This window comes from Cupressus sempervirens, chromosome 8, assembly GCF_028749045.1.
Source record: "Cupressus sempervirens isolate cs-2001-9-10 chromosome 8, ASM2874904v1, whole genome shotgun sequence".
Taxonomy (NCBI): domain Eukaryota; kingdom Viridiplantae; phylum Streptophyta; class Pinopsida; order Cupressales; family Cupressaceae; genus Cupressus; species Cupressus sempervirens.
Window position 1 is genome coordinate 454,752,535 of NC_143125.1, and position 26,608 is coordinate 454,779,142.

General features: G+C 33.3%; 1 pseudogene; it reads left to right on the top strand.

The window, feature by feature from the left end:
* Positions 1-2,980: 2,980 nt before the first annotated feature.
* LOC149543190 (uncharacterized) lies at positions 2,981-5,698 on the top strand (annotated as a pseudogene).
* Positions 5,699-26,608: the final 20,910 nt, after the last annotated feature.

The window sequence follows — 26,608 nt, forward strand, 5'->3', positions numbered from 1 at the left end:
AGCTTTCTAATTCAAATTTCTCATTTGAGAAAATCAACTTCATAAAGACTCTGTTGTTGGAATTCTCCTCGTTTTAGATAATTTCTCAGTAGAGACATTATGATAAAAATGATGTGGTCCTTTCCTGATTTCACCATTGTTTCCAGTGAGAGGATTGTTCTCAGAGAGGATTGCAAGTGCTATTGAGAATTGAGAAAAGAAATAGTTGTTGTCTTGGGATGACCAGATATATTAATGCTACCCTCTATATAGCCATCTATTTTCCGCCCAGCCAATACATCCATTAATGTGGTCTTACCGACTCCACTAACTCCCCACCAAAGTAGTAAGAATGCCAAGTTTAAAAGCTCCACTCACATCTCACAAAACTTGTAGCCGGTCCTCTGTTATTTATACTTCATAGTTTGATTATCAAACTTTTTCTCAAATATGGTGGATGTCTTCAACCCCACACTGCACTCTTTATTTCCAACTGAATTTGAGTGACATAATGAGTGAAGCTTCCAAAGCTACAAGTGAAGAACGAGCATTTCATTTTATCAAGCATTTTGCATGCTTTCCTACCCTTTTTATTGAGACATTATGTCAAACATGTTAAGAACAATCTCAAGCATTACTTGCATTCTTCATTACGTGTCCATGGATTGGAAAATGGACCATTAGATTTCTCTTTGATTCAAGATAGCCATTATCTTGTATCAATCAGATTTTCTTTATGTTTATTTTTGCATTCTTTCTTCTCCAATCATCCGAGGTAGTCATAATTGATAGTCTCCATGCATGTTTGCAGATTGCTCCTGCCTATATAGCTTGTATTTTAATTGACTAAGGGCATTTGTGAAAGCATTATGGGCCTGTGTCAATGCTTTATACTTTGGACATGAGACTGGTACTGTGTCTGTGTGTTCTCAGACTTAGTGATGATGACACGTACTCAAACCTCAGCTTCATAAATATCCTGCCGATTATATGGAGAGACTGTGTATTTCGATAAGGTGAGGAAGATGTCGTGTCTGCTGAATAAACCATGAGTGCAATTGTTTCTTTAAAGCATTTTTCCCTTGCTTGCGTGGATAGTTACATACACTCCTCTGTACATGCTTATATGATTATGGTGATATTTCTTATAGTGTTGGCAAGTTGACATATATATATCACTTTTTATCCATAACAATGCTGGTGGCTTTATATCATCTAGCTTATGAAATTTAAAACATTTTCCATTGTGAAGAAGGGCCATAGGTTGAGGGTTAATTTGTTGGTAGTTGACAATGTATTGGATGAGGTGGTGTGAGTCTATTTGCAAGATTATTGTTCCTTTCGAAACATCTTTCTTTGCACTTTATGAAGGGAACGACCTGCACTTTTGGCTTTATTCCAGTTTATATAAGCATGTGCCATAGTAGCCTCTTGTGATCCATTCTTTATATCTTTGGCATGAGGTTGGTGATGGAATATGTGGGAAATATATTGGGCAAAGCACTCAGGTTAATACCACGGTCCATATTTCTTACAAAGTCGATAGTTGGTATAAATGCCATGGCCTGTCCATATATAGATAAAAGATTTGCATATATGTGCCACTATTTAGCCACATGAATAGCTCAAATCCAAGCATGAGGCTGGGTAATATAAAATTAGCAGCATGACCATACAAATGCTCACGTGGGAAAAAGTTTTGTCTAAACCCATATATACACCATGGCCTCATATAATTTGTACATTGAAAACTGCCTCCAACTGGGAATAATTTATTGTGGACTGCATATACAACTGTTACAAGTTATGAAAAGGGTGGTAAATAAAAGAGTTTTTCTCTTTTGATAATGCCATATCATATCATGGACCAAATGCATGGAAATTTTTTTATTAACCAATGTCGTCAAAGCACTTAGTCAAGCAGCAAGGGACATTTGATGGTTTCAAAAATGGCTGCATTTATTCTCATCATTCCTTTCACTTGCCACTCACTTGTTTAATTTCCTCATATATCCACATTTTCATAAGTTTTAATAACTTTCATCCGATCATCCTGCAGGTCATTTACATATCTAACTTCTCATGAGGGATTTCAAACAGGTTAATAACCATCTCAAAGAGGTTAAGAAATATGTGTTTTTGGAGAGGTTAATTAAACTACTCCAAAATGCGTAATTTGAAAGTTATCATTAACCTGTTTAAGAGGTTAACAGATACGTGTTTTTGGAGAGGTTAATTAACCTACTCCAAAATGTGTAATTTGAAAGTTATCATTAACTTGTTTAAGAGGTTAATAGTTAATGATAATTGAAAACGCGTAATTTGGATCTCTCCATTAACTTGCAATAACTTGAGGCTCAGAAGACGGATTTTGAAAATTTCAAGTGCTGTGTGGAGCTGGGAATGAGCCGGAGACATGAAGATTTAGAAACTCACAAAGATTCGGAGATAAAATGACCAATTTAAAGCTTAAAACTAGGCAAGTTTTAAAAATTAACCAAGTCCGAAATTTTCTTTCAGGATGAGAAATTAGATTCGAATAGTATAAAAGTTTAAAAAGACATTGACAGAGATTAGATTTGAATTGTTATGCAGGACGCTGATTGAGGGAAATTGACGGACTTTAGCAGTCTGATCGTAATGTGCAGTACAAAAATTTGGTTTGCTAAAAACGCTCACTGCTTTCCCACGTCTATTTATTCCTCCACCATTTCAATCTTATTCTCATCAATTGCCCTCCGTGTTGCCCCTGCCTCACTGTTGCTTGCTCTACCATGGCCGCTCTTTTATCATTACTTATCCAGTGCTTTCCATTTTCTTAATCTCTGCTCTTCCTCATTCTCTAAGTAATCTCTCTCTTCAACAAGAAATTCAGTTGCGATTCAAAGCTGGTGTTTCTTCTCTGCCCGACTGGATTCCCCTTCACCCCGTCTGCAATTGGACTGGCATCTCCTGCCACTCCTCTTCTTCTCACTCCGTTCGTGCCATCCACTTGACCCAAATGAATTTACACGGTACCATCTCTCCGGCCCTCGGCAATCTCTCCTCTCTTCGCTCCCTCAAACTCTCACGAAATCACCTCACTGGTTCCATTACTCCCCAACTCGGCCAATTACCACATCTACGGATACTCTGGCTTGAACATAATCGATTACGAGGAACCATTCCCCCCTCTCTCTCCGCTTGCCGCTCTCTCTATTTTCTGGCACTCTCCTACAACCAACTCCATGGCAGCATTCCGCCTGAGCTCAGTCTTCTCACGAGTTTGAAGTACCTCTACCTGGGCGCTAACAATCTCACGGGTACCATTCCGCCCTCTTTCGAAAATCTATCCGCCCTAGTGGAATTGGATTTCGCCGAAAATGAGTTGTCAGGCAACATCCCTCCTGAATTGGGCATGCTCACTGCACTAGATTATCTCAGTTTATTGGGAAATCAGCTTAGCGGAAACATACCAAACTCCTTGGGAAATTGTTCCCGTCTCCAAATACTTTCCTTAGCTGAAAACCAACTGGGTGGAACGGTTCCAGTCGAGCTGGGTAAGTTGAACCTTCTGAATCAACTTGTTAGCGACAGCAGTAACAAATTGCTCCCACTTGCAAGCAATACAAATTGGAAGCAATCATTTAACTGGTGTATTGCTCCCATCCATAGGGGAACTGTCTTCCAATCTTTATCGCTAGAGTTTATCAGACAACATGCTAAGCGGCAGCATTCCACAACAGATGGCCAATCTGACAAACTTAACTTTATTAGATCTAGGCATTAATCATTTCAGCGGCACTATTCCATCTGCAATTGAAAGGTTCCGTCAGTTGGAACGGTTGTACTTGAGACGGAATCAATTAGAGGGAAGCATTACTAGCGAGATTGGCCAAATGCAACATATGGGGTTCTTAAGTCTTTCCCACAACCAGTTATCTGGAAAAATACCAGATTCTCTTTGTACTCCCAGCAGCTAAGACGTCTTTATCTAGACCGCAACAATCTATCAGGGGGAATCCCTATTAGTTTGGAGGGATGTCCAGAAGTTAGAGGCCCTTGACTTATCTCACAATAAACTAGGGGGAACGATACCGAGGGAAGTCATCGCCAGCCTTGAAAAGCTACAATTCTACCTCGATCTTTCATGGAATTCACTGCAAGGGTCGTTGCCACAGGAAATGAGTAGCATTGTAATGGCTCAAGGCATAGATATATCTGGGAATCAACTCACTGGGCTCATTCCAGTTTCACTTGGAGACTGCACAGCATTAGAGCACCTCAATCTGTTCCACAACTCCTTTGTAGGTCCAATACCTCATTCACTCTCCAAATTAAGATATCTCCAGGAGATGGATCTATCTTTCAATAATTTGTTAGGGATGATTCCAGAAGTGGACTTGTTTCCAAATAGAACTGTTGTAGCATTGCTTATGGGGAACCCAAGCCTGTGTGGCCCCAAAAATTATTCATTGCCTCCATGCCCAACTCACACACACCAAAAACATTCCCCGATTAAGAAAATAGTGACATCAGTTGTTGGATCCATTGGATTTATATTATGCTTCTTCATTCTAGCAATGCTATGGAAACATAAATTTTCTGGGCAGCTAGTCCTTCCCTCGAGCTTCAGCTTTGAGCGTATGGGCTACCCAAAATTCTCTTGTCGGGATCTTGTCATTGCAACATCTGGATTTGATGAGTCAACCTTGCTTGGAGTGGGTAATTTTGGATCTGTCTTCAAAGGTGTATTGAGCGATGGTAAGATCATTGCCATCAAGACTTAATTTTCAAAATGAAGAAGCTCTAAAGAGTTTTAAGAGAGAGTGCAAATTGTTAGGGAGGATTCGGCATCGTAATCTCATCACCATCATAAGTGCATTTTTCTACCCGTACTCAAAAGGTTTGGATCTTCAGTTTGCACCTAATGGGAATCTGGAAAAACAGTTGCACCCTGATAGGGATGATCAAGGCTCTTGTAAATTGGGATTGAGAGAGTGCTTGAACATTGCTATAGATGTAGCCCATGCAATGGAATATTTACATCATGACTGTCCTCTACAAATTGTGCATTGTGATTTAAAACCCAACAATGTGCTCTTGGATGACACCATGACAGCCATTGTCACTGATTTTGGTATAGCCCGTTTAACTACTACCAATTCTTTAGATTCACTGAGTACAACAACATTTGGACTCAAAGGATCCATCGGCTATATTGCTCCAGGTAACATTTTTTGAGTTATCTTTATATTAGCATCATTATCTACTAAATTATACTTTATGAATAAAATGGATTGCAGAGTATGGATTGGGTGGGAATTTTTCTACAAAAGGAGATGTTTATAGCTATGGAATTCTGATATTAGAGATGGTTACGAGGAGACCTAGTGATGACATGTTTGTGGGAGAGCTGAACCTACAAAAGTGGGTGAGGCTGGCTTGTTCAGAGAGATTAGTAGATATTGTGGACAGTGAACTGCTGAAAGATGAGAATGAAAATGTGGAAGACAATAGATGTCTTCTTTCTTTTATTCAAGTTGGTTTGCTTTGCAGTGCTGAAACACCAAGAGAGCGACCTTCCATGAGAGGTGTAGCAAATGCCTTGGAAAGGCAGAGGACATCTTTGATGGGAGGGGAAACTGCTTCCAATTTAACAGCTCCCATATCAGAACTCCTGGAGAGTACCAACTGCGTGGGACCAAAGGCATCTGACAGTCAAAGTAGTTCATTTTAGATGTTCATAACTTCCAAACTAGTTTTACTACTTCGTGTTTGATAGTTTCGTCTTCCACCACAAGCGGTAGTATTGTTTCCTGTCAAATTCATTTCTTAAGCTGTAATTCTTCAAGCTTGTAAGTAGATCCAATTCATGTGTTTTCTTTGAAGTAGTTTGGGAAATTATGATGTTGTCAATCAGCACTCTCTCACGACTTATATTCATGTGTTTTTACGGATGTAGCTACTATTTCTTATGGAACTGTTTCATATTACTGTTGTGATACTTTTCCAATTGTTCATGAACTGTTACCTATTTCAGCTTCTTGTCTCAACTACTCATTTCATGTTTCTCCATCTCAACTACTCATTTTCATATATCTTTGTTTCAACTACTTAATGAACGGCCTCTTTTAGCTATTAGCTATTTGCATTGTCTGCACACTTGTCCCAGATAAAAATTGGGGCGCAGGGATTCAAATTGTCTGTTATTAGAAATGCATACTTTGACAGCGAAATTTCACATTTTATGATTGCAAAATGCCTTCGCAAGTGTTACTTACCCTGGCTTGACATGATTCCATAACATTCTGCAATGATGATTTCCTTTTCGTTGGGATGAATAGTGTTGAAGAAATCTAAATCTGTATTTTTTTGGAAACCATAAATGTAATTTTGTAATACAAGGAGCTCTGAGTTGCAATGTAATCCAACAAGTTTTCTCATTCTGTTGATAATCAGCTTGACTGGTGAGAGTTTATGGCTGGGATTATGAGTATTTTTTCGTCTTTTGATTTATTAACTAGGGCTATGAGCTCAGTCCTTTTGGCAGATCTGCCTGGGTGTTTCCATGAAATTGCCCAAACCATTAAAGTGATGAAGCTGGCTTCTTTTCCTGTGCAGATAAATGTTTCAAAATCTAATTTGTGAAAGCATTAGTTACCATGTTTAGAAAAGTCTCTGCATTTATTAGGGTTTCAATTTAATGGGCTGTAGACAAATGAACAGAGCAAAGCCAAAATCCTTGTCAATAAAGCTTATTAGACCATTTTTATCAAGCAAGATCTTGATAAGCCCTGCATCTATTATATTCTTTGATTTCAAAATCATGCAACACTTTTGATTTTATTTTCCTGAAATCCCTCAGTATTTTTATGGCTCATTAAATACCGCTACTTACTTCGCTTCCCAGTTATATCCATGTCTCTAGTCTCTTTGTTGATCTTGGCTGTCCCTTGCATCAGCTTTCAAAATACCATATAGTCCCTTTTGGCATTTGGATAATTTCTAAATACCAATGGTTGAGTAGAGGCTGGCTTTATTAATTCTCAGACACAAGAACTCTTATTTCCAATTCCATCTCTGCTCACGGCTTTTTGAGTAACAGTATTTATTCTAACATATTGTAACGGACATTTTGATGATAAAATAAGTAAGATGTATGTTCTAGGTTTTGGCTACCGAGAGTCAAAATGCACTTGCATTTGTTTATATTTTTTAATAAATTAAAATTTATAAAACTGATATATATAATTTTTACTATTTAAATTAATTAATAAAAGTACATTTTGACAGCAAAAATCTAGACAATGTAATCGGAAACTATATCATCACTCGTAAACTGTGAGAATTTTTTTTGATGATCTTCACTATCGAAAAATATTTACAGGAGTAAAATGTGCTTTGCCATGGCTATGCTGAGAGGCATATATAATGACAGGGCAGCATCTACAGATTCACCTCTTTAATGATTTTTTAATTAATTTGAAAATTGCATTAGCATGTTTTTCTCTTGTTTTATTTAATTAAAAAAATTGAATATAATAATCTAGTCAGCTAGATAGCCACTGGCAAATGGCAACAGCAACGAGAACATGTCATGGAATCCTCTGTGTTAAGAAAAAAGAATAGAAAGCAGTTACATATGAAATGTCTTTTGATATTCCATAATAATGGGCCTAATATTCTAATATTATAGGCTGGAAAAATAGGAGGCAATCAAAAATAACATGTTCCAAAAAATAGGGCCAAAATAATAGGCCTAGAAAATCATTTCAATTTTTTTAAAACAAAATTAGACATAATATTAATGATCTTAATTTTTCTAAAGCTTCAAAATTTAAAACCAAAATCTTTTTTATTAATATATTCATTCATTCAAAAATGAATGAATTAAACTTTTAATCTTTAGTAATTTCTAAGTTTAAACAAATCAAATTTGATTTAAAAACTTACTAAAATATACATGGATATTTGATTATCTTTCATTTTGAATTGTTAATAATACTTATACACCATTGAAATTAAAGATAGGATCAATCTTTTTTCAACAAACAAAAAAAAAAATATAAATTTATTTTATAATATGGGAGGTGTGAGTATAAGTGCTAGATATTAAAACTAGATCAAATATAAAATAGAATACAATTGTTTGTATTTTTTTAATTTCTAAATCAATTTAGAGTTTATTTAAATATAACAAGATTGTTAGTTTCATTTTCCAATAAATAAAGAGTTTCCAAATTCATTAAAGTAATAAAATAACTTATATAAAAGATAAAATTAACTAGCAGTTGAACGTACAATGAGAAGCCGATAGATGTGATATGTTTTCATAAGAAAGAGAACAACATTAAAAGGAAATTATCAACTATATAAAGAGTCTGACCAAACTGTGGAGTGGAAAAGTCATGACATCTAGGAGCATCACACAACTTCTTATTCTCAATGGTTCTTGCAAAAGAGGTTGAAAGAGAAGTTTCTAATTTTTTCCCAAAGTTAATTTCAATAGAAGACTAAATATACAAATAAATCACATCAAGTGTCAATAATAATGTAACTCGATTCATGCATGTTAGAAAATCACACAAATGTGAAGATAACCAACACCATGGACATGTTAAATATTGCAAATTTGAGATTTCATCAGTTTCTAAAACCACAATAAAAATGGATAGAAATATTTATATTTACATCTAACTTAGCAAGGAGTAAATCTAATTCAGTGCTTGAATTTGAAACATAACATATTAAACTTAGAACAAGTTAAATTTTTTTTTGCAGATATCACATATAATCCAGTAACAAACAGTAAGTTCTGTTAGACCAAAAAAGTACACATACGCCCCTAATGGAAGACTAATGTATAGAAAAATTAGAAGATTTAAAAAAGAATTAGAGAATACTTTCTACGATGCTATAATTGCAGTTAATTAGAATTCTAAACAATGTATAAATTTAAAAAAATCAATAAAATTTTTAATAGAAACTCAATATTATCAAATCAATTGGCAAACAATAGAACATTCCAGAACTTGCCATTTGTATTTGGAAAGAACAATGTGACAAATTTGTAAATTCCAAATAGAAGCTAGTGTGGATGAAATTCCATAGTTTCATGATTTATCCTATGGTAAATCAAGTGCAATTATTTTGTGTACATGATAATAAGCTGAATTTAGTTGAGCCAATTTGAGTAACCTGCAACTAAACTAGTAAAATTGTTAATATGTATATTTTCTGAATAGTAGACAACATGAATTTATGCTTGTAATTCTATTTATAGTAAATTAGTAGAATCAAATAGCTTATATGGCACTCAAAAAGAATTTATCACATTCCCTGCTCCAAATATGAGAAGGGATAGATGCACGTTCATTCATTATTCCTTGAAAAAAAAATTTATATGAAATTATACGATCAATTCAATGCTTTAAAATAATTCATAGAGATGGTGTTGAATTCATATGCTTAAGAATTCTTTATCCTCCTACTAGAATTAGTTGTATTGTATTATAGCTAGGAACACCAAATCCACGACCATTGTGGCATGATCTAGTGGCATGATCTCTCCTATTATGCCATAAACTAAACCCTCCTTTAGGAGGGTAGACCAATCGAGTACAAAGGAAACAAAATAGGAGTTATGGATTACAAAGCGATATAACTCAATGCTTTTTTTTTTTTGGAATAGTCTTTACCAAAAACTTTAACTTCATCTAATTTTAGTATTTTTCACATTCATTAATACCTAGAGGCATTACTTAAGGCTATCCCTCGTAGCTTAGAATGTTTTTGATGGAGATTTACACTTCGATACTGTCATCGATAGCATGACCTGTATCTATATAGGGCTGGAAGTGCACTGATTGAACAAACCTTTGGTTGCTACAGTCCCTTATGCAATGACATCTGTCTCTGCTAGTCCATCTTCTGCAGCAGCAATCAATGCACCTTTTGTAGCTCTGACATTGCTAGTTGCAAATAATAAGAGGAAGAATTCAAATCCACTACCTAAAGCATCACTGGCTACAAAGAAATATCATGGTGCAACACATCAAATAAACTTGTTTTGTTGGTCTTTTTACACATGCTATGAAAACATTTACTTTTAAAAGGTTTCCATCTGTATTTCTATGACATCCATAACATAGTGCTAATGCTTGAACACTGCATAGTACATATTCTATTATGGCAATATATGGTTCCTATGTGCATATAAAGACATGTAGATAGCCATTGTTTCATAATGATGTGATTTTATTTGTTGCAGAAAACTCTCAAGGACTTCAGATGGGAGTAAACAAAAATTACCAAGCAACTCAAGTAGAATAGACATCATAAGCAACTCAATCCACAAGTTTGTTTTGGAAATGGTCAGATTTCTTGGGGGCCTTCATATCCTGAACCAATAATTTGTCTTTTCTTTTATAGTAGCTCCTTACATCCATGTATGATTATGAACTTTTCAAGCTTCACCTCTATTTTTGGTCTATTTACATGGTTCTAGTCTATTTTGGCATCTATAGGTTTTGCTTGTGTAAAGTGCAGGATTTTACAATCATGGACATTGCTAATTGTCCAAATCTGTTGTAGTAGTATGCTTCTTAAAATGCACATACATTTACTCATCTGTGTGCGTATTTACTCACAACAATGTGTTGTTTCTAATTGATCTCTCATTTTTTTTTGGCAAATGTAGGCAAAACCTATGAATCACTTAAGTGGCCAAGTCTGCCAAATTTTTGGGAATGATGTTGGGCTAATTGCTGATGGGGATTTGTTTGTAGCATGCACCAAGTGTGCTTTTCCTGTGTGCATGGCTTGCTATTATTAATGAGAAAAAGGATGGGAAAATGTCTTGTCCATAGTGCAAAAGTAGATATAAAAGACATCCAACTTTGAACATCTGTTAATTAATTTTTATTTGACTATGATATTGTAAAAGTCAATAGTACTGAAATATGAATTAAATGTAGGGAGGATACTAGTTTCTAATTATATGCAATATGTGGAGGAATCTGATTGCAAGATGACTTAAAGAGTCATTGTTTTGTAGATAATCTATTCTCTCTCTATTTTGGAATGATGACAAGTAAGGATTTTAATTTTTCTACAAATAGGATACCCCTGGGTGGAAGGTGATAAAGAAGAAGAGCATTCTAGGGACTTGGGGAATGATTATCATTACATACCCCCAGGTGACAGAAATGAAAAATAGAAGATTGTAAAGGCAGTGTTGCATTGGCAAATGAGTTATGGCCGAGGGGAGGATGTTGGTGCCCCAAGATCTACGAGGTAGGAGACTTGTCAAACTCATATGACTTTGGTCACCAATGGTCAAGTGGTGAGTCCTGATGAGTGTTTCAGTAGTTTGCACTACCATATGCATTTTAACTTTCATTTTTCCTATATAAGCTCTTACCATTCATTTGGATTGGAGTTCTATAACCTTTCCATACATGGATTGACTCTCTTTTAATCAATTACAGGTGTCTAGAGGATTTCCAGCATTATATCTTGACCATGTTGTCGATGCATCTCCTTCCAGTAGTGGTGGCAGTAAGCGGTTCTTGCTCTTGATTATTATTAAATGAAATTATTTGATGCCTTTGACTATGATAAAGTACTATGAGTAACATATTGTGTTCTTGTTTTGTATTTATTTCTCTAGGAAACTTTTTTGTTTGTTTGATCTTCCCTTTGATTAATTTTTTGTTGGCTTTTAAATTCATGTTCTGAGGTGGCTCAAACCCTAAGCAAAATTGGGGAAGAAAGAGGTCAAGAGATTCACATTCTTAAATCTTCAAAGAAATGCCAAAAGAAGAGAGACTTACAAGTAAAGGATCCCCAATCTATACTCATTCTAGAGCCACTATGGGTTGGGTGATTTCACTGCTACAATACTACATGCCACAAATATTATGGCATATTGTTCTGCTTGTCCAGATACAAACTCTAAATTTGTTCGTTTAGCCATTCGAGGAAAAAATTACAAGACATTCAGTAAAGTCATACATGATTTTCTTATTTTATGGCTTATCAAAAAAAGCTTCAAAGAAGCAGGTCCTTTGATTATTGATGGGCCCCATTATGCATCTCATCTCATTTTATATGAATTTTTTAAAATTGTTTTGGTGGACTTGATCAAGAAGTAGGACATAATTCTGATTTAGTATTCTTTTATTTATCACATTAAATGGGTTGTAGGGGTTTTGTAAGGTGGATCCTAATCGATGCGAGTTTGTAGATGAATCCTTTATAAGAGGGCAAAAACAAAATCTCAAGGACATTTTTCAGAGGAGGCTTAATTATCATGAGGGCATGGAATCGAGCTTTGCGAACAACAATGGACTACATGGGCTTAACAAGGAGGAGGACACCGTTATTGTATAGATTGTTTAGAAGGAGTAGAAAAGCATTGATAAGGATATGAAGGAGTTCAACTGACGCTTAAATTTGACAGAGCAAAGGCCTTACCAGATGATTTTGTTTCTATCTACAATGGTGAGCAATATGAATATGATTACCCAGATGCTTCAGAACAAGGGGTGTCTCAAAGGTGGGAAAAAGAGGAGATGGTTGCCCTACAAAGAAGAAGAGGGTTTCATGGTTGAATTAGGGTTTGATTCCTTGACTGAATCTATGATTGAAGCCAAAACAACTAAATAAAACAACTAACAAATCAAAGCAGAAAAACATAAAAAATATATGATAACATTAATACAAATTTGAGAAAAACTCGCCACATTGTAATGAATGCAAATAGGGTTGAAGGCTTCAAACTAGATCAATTCAGAATGGGAAAAATGAACAAATTGGAAACCTCAAACAACTATGTTGATTTTTAAAGATGGGAAGTTTAAAAAGCTAGACATGGAAAAGGAAATAACAAGCAAATCCTAAAGAGGAGGGAAAAATAATAGAAATATTTCCTCAGATTTGGGTGAGAATTAGTAATCGAAAATTTTCAACATTCAAAAAATCCACCGACGAGGCTCACAATTTACCGGCGTACATAAGCAAAAACCAGGAGAAAAGCTCCCACATATAAGCCTATTGGCTTAAATACAATTGTTTATATCTACAATTTTTTTACTTTTAAATGATTAATATTGCATAGGTTATTTTCATTTTTCAAATGATAGATAGGATCTACTACTAAAATAAAAGGTATTATACAATTGTTTTGATTTGAATTTTCTTATATTATATAAATTACTATATAATATTATAATAATATGTAGTTAAATGCATATTTTATTAAAAATTTATTTGATAAAAATTTCAACTATATAATTTTCTCAACTCTTATACATTCTATTTGGGATTTAATCTAAAAAATATAACAACAAATTATATATGAAAGGAAACGTAATAATGCATCTTATTATAGTAGATGTTAACATAGAATCTAACCATAATAATAGCCATAGTCTAGTTGTAAAAGGATGCATATTATGTTTTTAACGGAGGGAAGATAAAGTGACACTTGGTTAAAGGGAGGGAGGGAGCCATATCTAGAGAGAGAGAGAGATGAGAACTCATATTACATTTCTAGTAGCTAAAGATGTTCTTAATAGAGAGATCTTATAGTTTCAGGTATAGAGAGGGATATAATGGTGAGATATGGTAGGGGAGAGTGAGAGAGGAGGTGATTAGGGGACATATATAGAGAGAGAGGGAGAATGTGATTAGAGGGTATAAATAGAGCGAGGCAAGGAATCCCATTATGTTATATAGAATAAAATTGTAAGGTCAACTGCATCCAAATCAAAAGTAATAAGTTGTTGACCCTAGGAATTCTTGAAGTTCTTTACACACACACACACAAAGAGAGAGAGAGTGGGGAAAGGGGGGGGGGGGGGGGGTGGGGGGTGGGGGGTATAGTGAGAGAGGGTGATTAGGAAGAATTACTAAAGAGAGGGAGGGAGAAAGGGTGAGAGAGAGAGAGGGGGGGGGAATAGTGAGAGAGGGTGATTAGGTAGAATTACCAGAGAGAGAGTAGGTGGCATATATATGCATATATATGTCGAGAGTAATCCTTCTCAAGCCACCTATTTTTCATCAAATCCTAACCCACACAAAAAAAAAGAAAACTTAGAATTTGATGAAAAATAGGCACCTCAAGAAGGATTACTCTCTCTCCATATATAAGCTAGTTATAGAATCTTAAATAGACGAAACTAAAATTGAAATCCAAGCTTTTTACACCTAGAAAGAAAAAATAAATTGAAGGGAAGTTCAATGCATGAACAAAAATTAGAATTAAAATTGTTTTCACCTACACACGAAACAAAACTACATTGGATACATGTTCAACATAGCAAATCCATTCTACTAGTTCAAATTTTGTGTTTACATCGATTAAGACATAAAAGAAAGATGAATTTTTTAATTTATTGTTGTAACTGGGCTGCTAGACATGTAGGCGAAATGGGGAAACATAAAGAAGGCTAGTGAACTATTTGAAATAGAAATAGAAATAGAAATATAAAGAAGCAATGAGAGGAGATATGAAGAGAGAGTTAGAAGAAATAGAAAAAATATGTAATATGTAATATGTAAATAACACTAATTTTGTAAATAAGTCATAATATCAAAGTACGATAGATACATACAAGTAGTACATATACATATCACATTTTGAATTACATCTCACATCGGTATGTAAACAAAAATATATATGAAACATCAAACAATTCAAGCCTATGGTATGTTTAGCCCTAAGCCAAACCTAGACTACCCATGCTTACAAAAAACATGTACCATAAAAATCACTTTGTTTAGTAATCGTTCAAGATTTAAATATAACTAATAATATAAATTAATTCTATTTGTTTAGATATGAATTCTAGATCAACATCAAGAATATATATACTAATACACACTAATGTAAAATATCATCTATATAGAATAAATTTAAAAGACCAAGAATAAATTTAAAGATTTTTTATATTAAGTAAATTGAAAAATCATTTTTATAAAATAGAATTAAAAACTAGATAAATTCATATATAAAATAATTAAAAAATCTATTTAGATAATATAATTTAAAAAATCATTCATATAAATTAACTTGAAAAAATATTTGTATAAAATTAATTAAAAATACACACACATGTCTATATATTGAATTTAATAAAAAATTAAATTAATTGAAATTTTTTATTTAATATTGAATATAAAATTGAAAAATGTTCCTCCACCAAATGAGTCAAGAAGGGGAGTTGAATAAATAAAAACAATCTTATAAAATAATGTAAATCACAAATTTGATACTCGTACTATGTACTAACATTTACCTTTTTCATTAATTTAATATTTTTGCACTAGAAAATTTTAAAAGTCACCAACTTTGTACCTTTAAGAATGCATTTATGAGACATGCTAAAAATTTATTAATTAAAGTATTAGAAAATGGTTTTTTTCCTTACTAAAAATAGTGGGAACCAATCAAAAGATAAATAAATGTTATTATTTCAAAATTTTAAATATATGAAATTAACGAACTATAATACACACTAATAAACTCTAAAAATACTTGAATTTGATTGGTGAATTGATAAGAAAAACTACATCTAATGGATGCAATACTATCTTGTTAAACTTTTCATTCACAACAATTTGTTTCTTATTGAAGCATTAGACATTTTACTATTTTTTTTTTTATTAAAGGACTTGGATTGGATTATAGTGTTAAAATGCTCTTATATTTGTGGATTTATATTATTGGGTCAATAGTCCTTTATGACTTTGAAAAATATATTGATAACATCAAGAATTTGTGACTTTTTATTATATGTAAACTAAGAAAGATTAAAAAGAATTAATATAAATTTCAATCATAAATTATAAATTGAATATATGTGAAAAAGGTAGAGTACAAAGCAATTAGTAATGCGAATATGTGAACATGAAGTCTTGTTGACATAATTCTGGGGACTTGAAAAGGTTTTTTGCCTCATTCTAGACATCAATCCCACAATGAAACTTGAACAGTAGATACATAATCATTGGAAAATTGATATATAATGAATCTCATGGAAAAAGAGGGAAACTTCAAAAATAGTTTCAAAGTCCCAGTGAAACTTCATGAAATCAAAGGGAAAGAAATAATTAGGGCATGGAAAGCAAAAGATAGCCCTCAAAATATTATCCACATAACTAGCATCAATGATGGCTCAAAGTAGAACGCTAGCAAACATGACCCCCTCAAAATCCCACAAAAGTAAACAAAGAAGGAAGATCAAGGAGAGGGATGACAAATCGTCCATAGTAAGAAAGTAGCAAAGACACCAAATTAAAAGAAAGTAAAGAAGAAAGATTCAAGTAGGTCTTTGCATTAAAATCAACATCAATATTACAAAACTAATTATGACAACTTGCAAGAAGTTAGTTGTTCCAATGTTACAATGAGAAAATATTTCTATGGAGGATTGTCCAAAATATCCTACTAATATGGAGGAGATGTCTAGAGTAGCTTATGCGAGTTTTGTTGGTAGCTTGATGTATTCTATGGTCTATACATTTCCCAAGAGTAGTGGGAGTCCTTACTCAGAGTATGGCTAATCCTGGAAGGTTGCATTGGGATGCAGTTAAGAGAGTGTTCAATTATCTAAGGGGCACATCTAAGTATTGTTCATGTTTTATGGTAATATTTTGTATCTCAATATTTTATTTGTATTCATGGATATGTGGATTCATATTGGGCAAGTGAAATTAAAAACAAAAGGTCCACTAATGGATATGTTTTCATGATGTTTGGTGGTGCAATTAGTTGGATGAGAAAATGGAAATTTGTAGTTGCTTTATCCACTATGGAAGAAGAGTATATGGTAGCCACTCATGCTTCTAAAGAGGTCATTGGTCTTAAGAGATTGTATTCTAATATTGGATTTATGAAAGACAAATTACTATTTGTTGCAACAACCATAGTACTATTTGTTTAGAAAGGAATGTTACTTTCCATGTCAGAAAAAAACATATTGATGTATTGTATTATGTGCATAAAATGTGCCACACTTCTATAGACCTTTATACTTTAGAATACCCATGATGAAGAGCATCTCGAGTGGTGGCCTATAGATTCCTACCTATGATGTGCAAGAGCTATGAGATCATGGCTCTCAAATGAACCTAGTTAAGCAACCCTTGCAAGGTGTACCATAGAATGGAAGATTCAAAGAGTAGAGAAAAAAATTCCAATATCCAAGAATCAAGATAAGTTCAATACTAATGCAAGTAAGCTAAAATGAGATGCAATATCTAAGCCAACAAGTATGAAGAGTTACAAACCATCTATTTAAACTATTTGATATAAGCTAATGCATGAAAGGAAACTAAGCTAAATGCAAGTAAGAGAATGATGTGCAAGGTGAGTGCAAAGTGAGTGCTCCAAGTGCTCTAAAAGCTCTAAGAAAACTTGCAGCATAACAATAGCATAAGTGTGTAAGAGCTGAAAGAGTGAGGAGAGAGTCTCCTTTTAAAGAGTAAGTGGTAAAACAAAAGGGTGGAGAGTGAATCTCATGTTGACTTTGTGCACAAGAATCTTGACTAAGTAAGATCAACGATAATGTTTAAGAGGAAAAAGATGTGTGGAGGAGAATGAAGATTCCACCCACCTTGAGAAGTGCATCCTCACATGTGAGACAAAAAATATTTTCTTTTATTTTTAAAATAGAAATAATCCTTTTCATGCACGCACTTAGGAATTAAGAGACTTTGGGGATTTTATTTAATTAAAAGGGGAAATTTTCTTTTAATTAAATAAAAGACTTAGAATAAGGTGGTCAAACCATAGATTATAATAATAGAATAAATAAGAAAATGATTATTTGATAATAATAAAAGTAATAGATAAATTATGCAAAATTGCTAGAAAGAAGGCTCATAGTCCAGATGACCATTTTTGGGTAATTATAGGTATCATTTTGTTTGTGATATGATGGAAGATAGAAAGGTAAACTTTAAAAAAATTGGTACTGTGGAGAATGTTGCAGATGCATTAACAAAGCCAGTGGACACTAAGAAGTTCAAATGGTGTGTTGGTTCTATGTGTCTTGGGGCCTTGAGAATGTGATAGAGTTTTGACTCTTGATAGGTCTTTGGCAAGTGCAAGGATGTTCGGATAAAGGTTTCTTAACCTTTGAGTCCACACATGTTGTTTAATTATTTATTTTCTTTGGCCCATTTTAGAAGCCCTAAAGTTAAGGAGGTAGAGTCATAAGTTGCTATGTTGAATCTATGTAATGATAATGACAGTGATTAGTTTGGTGGAAGAGTCATGGCCAAGAGTCAATATTTGGCATTTTGTATTTATGGTGGAGCTCGCTATTAAAAAGTGGTGTGAGCTAGGTGTTGCATATGGAATGGTGACCATTGTGGTTGAGTTATTCTAAAAAAATTCTATGTGCAACATGTCATTGGTTTAGCTAGTTTTAACACAACATACCTCTTTTCTATTTGAGGTGGTTTCAAAAACCATGGGTTTTTATACTTGTATTGAGATCTATAAATATGTAGCCCCATAGTGCATTTTGTATGGTTGTTTAGATATCTTCTAAGGAACATTTATGTGCCATATATTCTCTAAAATTCTCTATCTCTTAATGAGAATTGGAAAAAGGATTGTATTGTAACTATTGTTATTGTTGATAAATAAATTGAGTCTCCATTCTCGCAACTCAGCTAAAGCTTCAAAAATTCCCTTGCCTAAGGAATAGGTTTCTCTTGTCACGATCAGTGTTTCTCTTGCCTAAGAAACAACAATGAACCCTCCTACCTATAATCTACCACATGAAAAAAAATGAAGTGTTTCACTTTTCTTTTTTTCTTTTTATATCCTGACAACTTCAAAAATTTAACAATAAACTTAAGTGTTTTCAAAATTTTCACAAAAGAACTTAAATGTCATCAAAATTTTGACAAAAAACCTTAAGTATCATCATAATTTTGACATTGTTAGGATCATATTAAAGAAAAAGTGAATTTGACAAGCCAAATTGGCATGTCATAAAAAATTTAGGTAAAAAATGGAACCCCTTTGTACTAGTTAGATCACATAAATATCAAGAAAGGAGGTCAGATTCAAGAAAGAAGGTCTCTCAAACATAGTGAAGACATCTCAGTTCAAAAACTAGGGGCAATATCAATAACATGATACACCCTTAGATTCACATCTGGCACAAACATAGACTCGTAGGGCCAAGTAAGTAAAGTTTTTAAAAAACTGACTCATAATGATCCCTTTCCTAGACCAACAACAAAATACAATACAACCAATCATGCATGCAATCAAAATTATATCATTTCTAGCAACTATTTCTCCAACAAACTGTACAAATGATACAAGGGGAAACATTTTTATGTGCAAAATTGTGTAGAGAAAGGAAAATACAAGTACTTCCAATTGAAGAAAAAAGATCTAAATAAGGAAATCCCTAACTACGATAGATCTAACAATGCAAAAAATAAAGAAAATTTGGATCACTATCACCATAAGAAAGAATCATGTAAAGATTTTCTCAAATTTTCTAGATCCAATATTAATAATAATTGGTGCCCAAAACAATTTTTAGATTCTAATAGGGTTCCATTAGGAGGAACAAAGAAAGTTATTCAAGGTTAATCAATAATCCCTTCAATTCAAATCTTGAAGTCTACCCAATTCATTTGCATAAGAAGGCATCTACTAAGACATATATACCATTGCACAAAAGGTATTTTTCCAATGGAAATCTCACTCAAGGATAAAAAATGAGTCTTAAAAGTTCTAGGGTTGATGGGCATCAATAAAACTGTCCAAGCGATAAGATGACTCTTAGAAGGGTAAATTCATTTTCAAGTTATGACAATAACAACTATAATAAAAAATATATTATCTTAATCACTAGTAACAAATACAGTGAGAGACATTAAGTGGAGTGTCAAAACTTGGGGATTTTATCATTTTGGAATGGTTTGGATTCAAGTGACCCTAATTTGGCAAAATAGTTGGACGACTTCTATAGGAACGGGTAGGTATCTCTATTGTGTCCAAGAAATTGGTATATCTTCATTGTAAAAGTAAGTCGATTAAGGATGAATTTATTATAGAATCTTCATGCTTTTATAAAGGCTTTGACGTTAAATTCTTCAAATGGGAGCCAAATTTTAGTGTCTTTAGTAAACAAACTATAATCCCCAACTAGGGTTTATACCAAATACTTACCTAGAGAAACTAGTTCATTTCCAAATATTAAAATGTATAGGTTGCACCATAGGAGAACTCATTGGCATCAATTCTAATTATTTAAATAACAACCACATCAATTTTGTCATCAATTTGGAAATAGGGCAAAAAGATTGTAAACCTATTAAAATCATCACAAACCAATCTGTTTATAATATAGAATTTGGAAAATATGAGGGATATATCCAAGAAATAATTGTAATGGAACCTAATAGGACAACTATCCAAGGAATACAAATCTTAAACATATCTTTGCATCAATCTGTAGAAGGAATAAGCCTCAGACTAGGAAACCTTTATCTGACAACTTAGGATCACCAAAACTTATTAGTAATAGAGAGGGAGGAAAAGAATAGTTTATGTATGAAAAAACTAAATCTTGCTAGTGAAATATGCTACCCAGTAGTGAACATAGAATATGGAGAATTTGGGGTAGAAGATATGGAGAAAATAATCATTAACAAGGATATCATCTAGCTACAAAAACAATAAATGAATAAGGATTAAACAAAGGGAGAAATTAAATCTTCTCAAGAGAATGCTACGAATATAATGGAATGTAACAATATTGAGGAAAATATCAACAAATTACAACAATGTAATGTCCCCTACATGAATATTAAATAATTTAATTATATAAACTTTGGTTAGGTTTATTGTAGACAAAAAAATTCTATATATATTTGAGTTTTTGTTTTATATTTCTCCATATTGATTGATGATTTCTAATTTTTTAATATATATATACACACACACACACACACACACTCTATCATTCTAAGAGTTGTGACTTTACATAAATAATAATTGTATTATATTTGATAAGATAAATATATTAATAACATATATTATATTAGTAATAATATAAAAAATATTCCTTTTAATATAATTTATTAATATTATCTTTTATACTGTTGTATAATATATTTTCTTTATTTATTATTAATATATTTAATTCTTATATTTTAGAAGTAATATATTATGCAATATTTAGTATGATTATAATAAATAATAACTGTGTTAATATTTATTTTAGTATTATTTCATTTGACAAGGATATTAGAGCCCACCTCCCCCCACCCCCCCACCCCCAAGATTTTGATTGTCTCAAGCAAAACAGTCATTTATACATAACTTTATTTATAGATCAATCATACGAAGCATATATTTTGGATGCAAGAATATTTCAATCTGCATAATTTGCATGAAAACATAAGGCATACATGAAGTAGACATATGAATGCATGAGAACATGAAGTGAACAAGTGAAAACACAAAGCAAGCACATTAATGCATGAAAAATAAATAAAGAAAACGCGATGTAGACACAAAATACATGCATTCTTAATTAATGCCTTACAATTCACTAGAGTCAAGAAGATGATTTAGAAATTTTATTCTTTCAATAAAATCCTGCAACCACAAGTGTGCTAGAAATATAGGATAGGCTAGGTTACTGAGAGAGGAGGGGTGAATCAGAAACCAATAAAACTTAATCTTATTTCACCAATTAATCCTTAATATATATTATGATATAATTGCATGCATGAAAGACTGAAAGTAGTAAAACATTCATAAAAAATTGACATAAGATATGGTGACCCAAAAACCTTCCAAACAGAAAGTAAAACTAGGGTGGGAATGATACCCACAATCTTTAGTACTGCAATATAAGTTGGTTGGTTAAGTTTTACAATTGATCACTTATAATGATTTGCCCTATTAGGAGCAATAAGGACTGCTAGGTCCACCTTGTTAAAGGATTTACAAAACATACAATGAAGTATGCACTCAGTATAGAGATTTGCAAAAGACTATTAAGTCTACCCTATTAAAGGATTTAACTGATACACTTGTTAAGATGAACCAATGGCTAATCTCTGATCTATAACTCTTATTTTCTAGTAGAGATTCTTTTGAAATGTGAAGATCACCTTGCTATGATAGATAAATATTTGTTGTCACTTATACTACTTGTAGCCTTCTTAATTCACACTTATGCTCTTTATATTCACATCATATTCATTTCTTGCTCTTTTTTTGGATGTGATATAATACATTATATATGTATCAAATCATATCATAATTCATTAAAGTCGGCTAAAACATAGATTTTGATAAGATCACAAAGTCAACTCAATTGTTGGCACTCAGGTTTTGAAGACAAACTTGGTGAGGTTCTGATACTCAGCAACCATTATCAACATTTGACATTGTCATTCTCTCAATAGATGTAGAAGCTCGATTCATACTAATCACCTCCAAGTAGCTTGAACTTAGTCAACACTTGTGACTTGGTGAACACTACATAACTTGGCATATAAACTGAATCATTTGGTTGACATTCCTTGACTAGGTCAACACTAGATTCACATCATTGACATTGTGAGCTCAGGAGACACTAGAGACCATGGTTGACACTATGCAACTTAGTTAATACTATGAAGCCCAATTTGCATTATCACTAGTCAACTCAATAGATACTACTCAGCATGAACTAAATGTAGATTATGAAACTCAGTAGCAACTGTAGAACTTAGTAACAACTATATTACTTGGCAGTAACTATAAAACTTAGTTAATACTACAAAGTGAAAGATAATCTTGGTAGTAGCTTAACCAATTAACTAAGAGTGAGTCACTAATAAACAAACTTGACCTTAATGTCAACAATCTCCCCCTTTGGCATTAGTAACAAAAATACTTATCAATCCAAAACTAAATGCTGAAAATTTCAAGTTCAAAACATTCTTTTATCTCCATCACGTGTCTTCAACTCGGTAACATACTTTTTTTTTGAAATTTTTCAAAATTGCTTTTGTAAAAGATATTTTCTGATTATCTATACATGTATTTGTATAATACTATGTTGCTCCCCCATACATATATCACATATTATACACATATTGATAAGTTTTTGTCAACGATGGAGAAGTTATTGTCATGGATGAGTGTTTTGGCATGTGCAATGTGTTTTTGCAATGCATCCATGTTTGGAAGAATCATGCCTTGTATTTCTTGACCGTGGCACTGATCCTAGCTTCTTCCCTTAATAACTTTGCCTACAAATTTGTCAGACATCTAATCTTTGAATTGTGAGCAGAAGTATAGCTTGGGTCAAGTGACATCTGGTGTGCACATTTTTTCAAGTTTTCATCTATCTTAGATAATTTATATTTGATTCCTTGGGTGAAGGTAGATGTACCACAAAACTTCCTAAATAATGAAGTTATATTATTTGTAGAGGTTTCTAATGAACCAAGAGTAGTAGACAATTATACTTGGTTTATAACAATTTTCTACGCCACTTGTTCCAATACCTTGTTCTCTAATTTTCTCTTTGCCCTTTGTAGTAACTTGTCTTGTCCATTTTGATCTTCATTGAATTTCTAGATAACTTCTACTAATTGAACCAAAATAGGTTGTGTACTATCAACCTCAATACTTAGTGCATCTACAAATATGTTCTTTACATCTTCAAGAACTTGGTTTTCCTTGCTCTTCTCTTCTCTAAGCTTCTATTTCTTAGCTCTCTTTTACAATAATTCACCCATAGTGTTCATTTGATCAGGATTCAGAGCAGAGATATCCCCATTTGGGATAACTATATCCTCATCTAGATCAATGTCTTCTTCTTTCCTTTTATCCTTATTTGAAACTTTAGCACTCGGTTGAAACTTGTTCTCAATTGTACTTGTACTTGTTACTAACACATTTGGAATTGTAACAATAGTAGAAATAGAAAGGCTAGCAACAAAATTAGATATTGCACTGATAGTAGAAATACCTTGTTGATGTATAGCCAAATCTGATGATGGTGGCACTTGTTGCTTGGTAGATGAAGTGTTGATCACTTCAATTAATATGGTACTTAGCTGAACAGGTGCAGAGATTGGTTGGGTGGTTGGTGTTGTAGTGGTTGCCACAACTAACTCGGTAGAAGCTTTCTTATAGTTTTATGGAATTAAATCTTTTCTTGGAGAATGAGGAAATGAGGCCATCAACGCTACTGCAATCTTTTCTGGGTCAGTTTCCTCAATACTTTGAATCTCAAGGAGATTCTCCTATGTAACTTCCTATTATTCCTCCTTGTCATCTAAATTTACATCTTCTATTTCTATATCTTCTTCATCATCATTGTCATTATCTTCCTTGTCATCTTCATCATCCTTGTCACTAACATGAACAAAAAAATCACTCGATTGATGAAGTTTGTAAACATTCTTTCATGTAGTTGTTGCTATCTTCACCAAATGTTTAATGCCATTTACCAATAACATGCATGTGTTGAATTTCAGAGTGAGCTTTTCCCCATTTTTCTTCATAGATTATTTCATATCTTTGTCACTAAGGCTCGACATGACCTACCTCAAAGTTTGTTCAAATATATCTTTTGCAATTTTCTTAGCATTTTCCCATCTTGGTTTGATTGTTTGCATAAGCTCATTGGGAATTTGTTGTACAAGTTGATCAGGAGAGTATTTCCATTTACCCAATTTTGACATTGTCATGTCTTCAACCTGGTTTTTCTCATCTACATTCCTAGTCTCATATCAAAGAGATTTGAAGTTTCTCATTCCAAATCCTCCTACATTTTCCTTTAATTTTTCTTGAAATGTAGGTGGAGGCCTTTTGAAAATAATTTCCTTAGCATCCTCCTCACCTAACTTTAATTTCTTCCTCGATTTTGATGTCCTCCTTGTAAATACTATTGTAGATGACTTAGTAGGTCTAGCTAAGATAACCTTACCTTTCTTCCTTATAGGATCTTCTTCGTCAAAATTTGTTTCTTTTGCTTCATCCTCTTCTTCATATTCTTTCACATCATCTCCTTTTCCTTCAATCAATAGGAGAGTAGAAATTACTTGCCTCAATTTTGCTATCCACTTCTTTCCTTTACTAACTTCTTGAGGAAGCTTAATTTCAAGTTCTATTCTTACTTTGGCTTCTTCATAAGTACCAAAATATGTGGCCTTGAGATTCATAGGTTCATTTAGTAGTGCTTCAATAATATCCTTGGTGTCGTCAATGTTGACCTCATAGTTTAGAGGCTTAACCCATACCACTCTAGGTTTGACTACTTGAATGTACACTTTTTCATAGTCCACCATAAAATAAATATCATCCTTGTAGTCTTCTACAAGTTTTTTATGCATTCTACATTTGTTATTCATCTTTTCCTTGAATGAATCAAAATAGTCATCCATGATACTTGTAAGAATTTTCCTTAGGGAAAAATTCACCTAGGAACTAAGAACTCAAACACAAGCACAACTATAGACCAGAAAGAGAGAGTATGATTAGAATGATGATATATTCATTCAATATGCATTTAGAGTACACTAGGACTGCCTATATATAAAGGCCTCTGAGATGCATCTAGAATGCCTCAAAATTAGCTACATGATAAGTCATACAACTAGGCACATGTCCACCAGATATGAGTTATCCTCCATTAAGCATAGAAGTAAGTGCGATGATGAGAGGATAAGCCTACAAGGGTGTAACATGCAAATCAGTGTTGTAGACAACATGTGCTAAAAAGGGAGTGTGGATAACTGTTTTGTCTACATGACAACTTAGTGAATGATGCAAACTCTAGTGTTGTAGACACCATGTGCTAAAATAGAGTTGCATACTTCTGTGTTGTCAACATGACAACTCAAAAAGGTGTGCAAACTCCTAAGTGTCTCACAAAATAAGATAATAAAATAATGCATTAACCTAAGTAAACTTAAGTAAGTGTAAATAGTAAATACATATTTACACCAACACCCCCCTTAGGTGCAACTTAGGGGAATGCCCTTAAGCTTATGAAAACTAGGAATAAATGCATGATGGGTCCTAGCTACTAGGCCATATTAGGTACCAATGTACATAATGAAAATGTAATCTCTCATAAAGTAGAGAAAGAGGGAAAACCTCATGGAAAAAACCCTCCCCCAAAAAGAGAGATGAATAGGGATGCATGGATGGATGGAGTAATCAAGACCCCCCATTATGGCATACATCCAGTATATACAAAAGTGAAGAATGAGAAGAACTAAACCTCATAAGAGGAAAAAGTCCCCCCCATAAGAAAGAAGAGGAAGAGAGAGAAGGTAGTCCCCCCAAAATAAAGAATGCTTGTTAGTGAAAGCTACTCCAAGGAAGAAGTTGGACCATGAATGTTGAATGATATTCCTCCCCTTTGGAAGAAATAATGGCAAAGGTGCAATCTTGAAGATATATGCTAGTCCTTAAACCTACTCAAGTATCCTTGTGCTGATACTAATGGTTGCCCTTCCAATTGTGCTAAAAAGAATGAAAGTAGATCTAGCAAGGATGTCTGTTGAACTTGTTCAAATGAACCATCTGTCTCCTCAACTAAAAAAGAGACTTATAAAAATTGCTATTCATAAGGATTCTCAATCATGC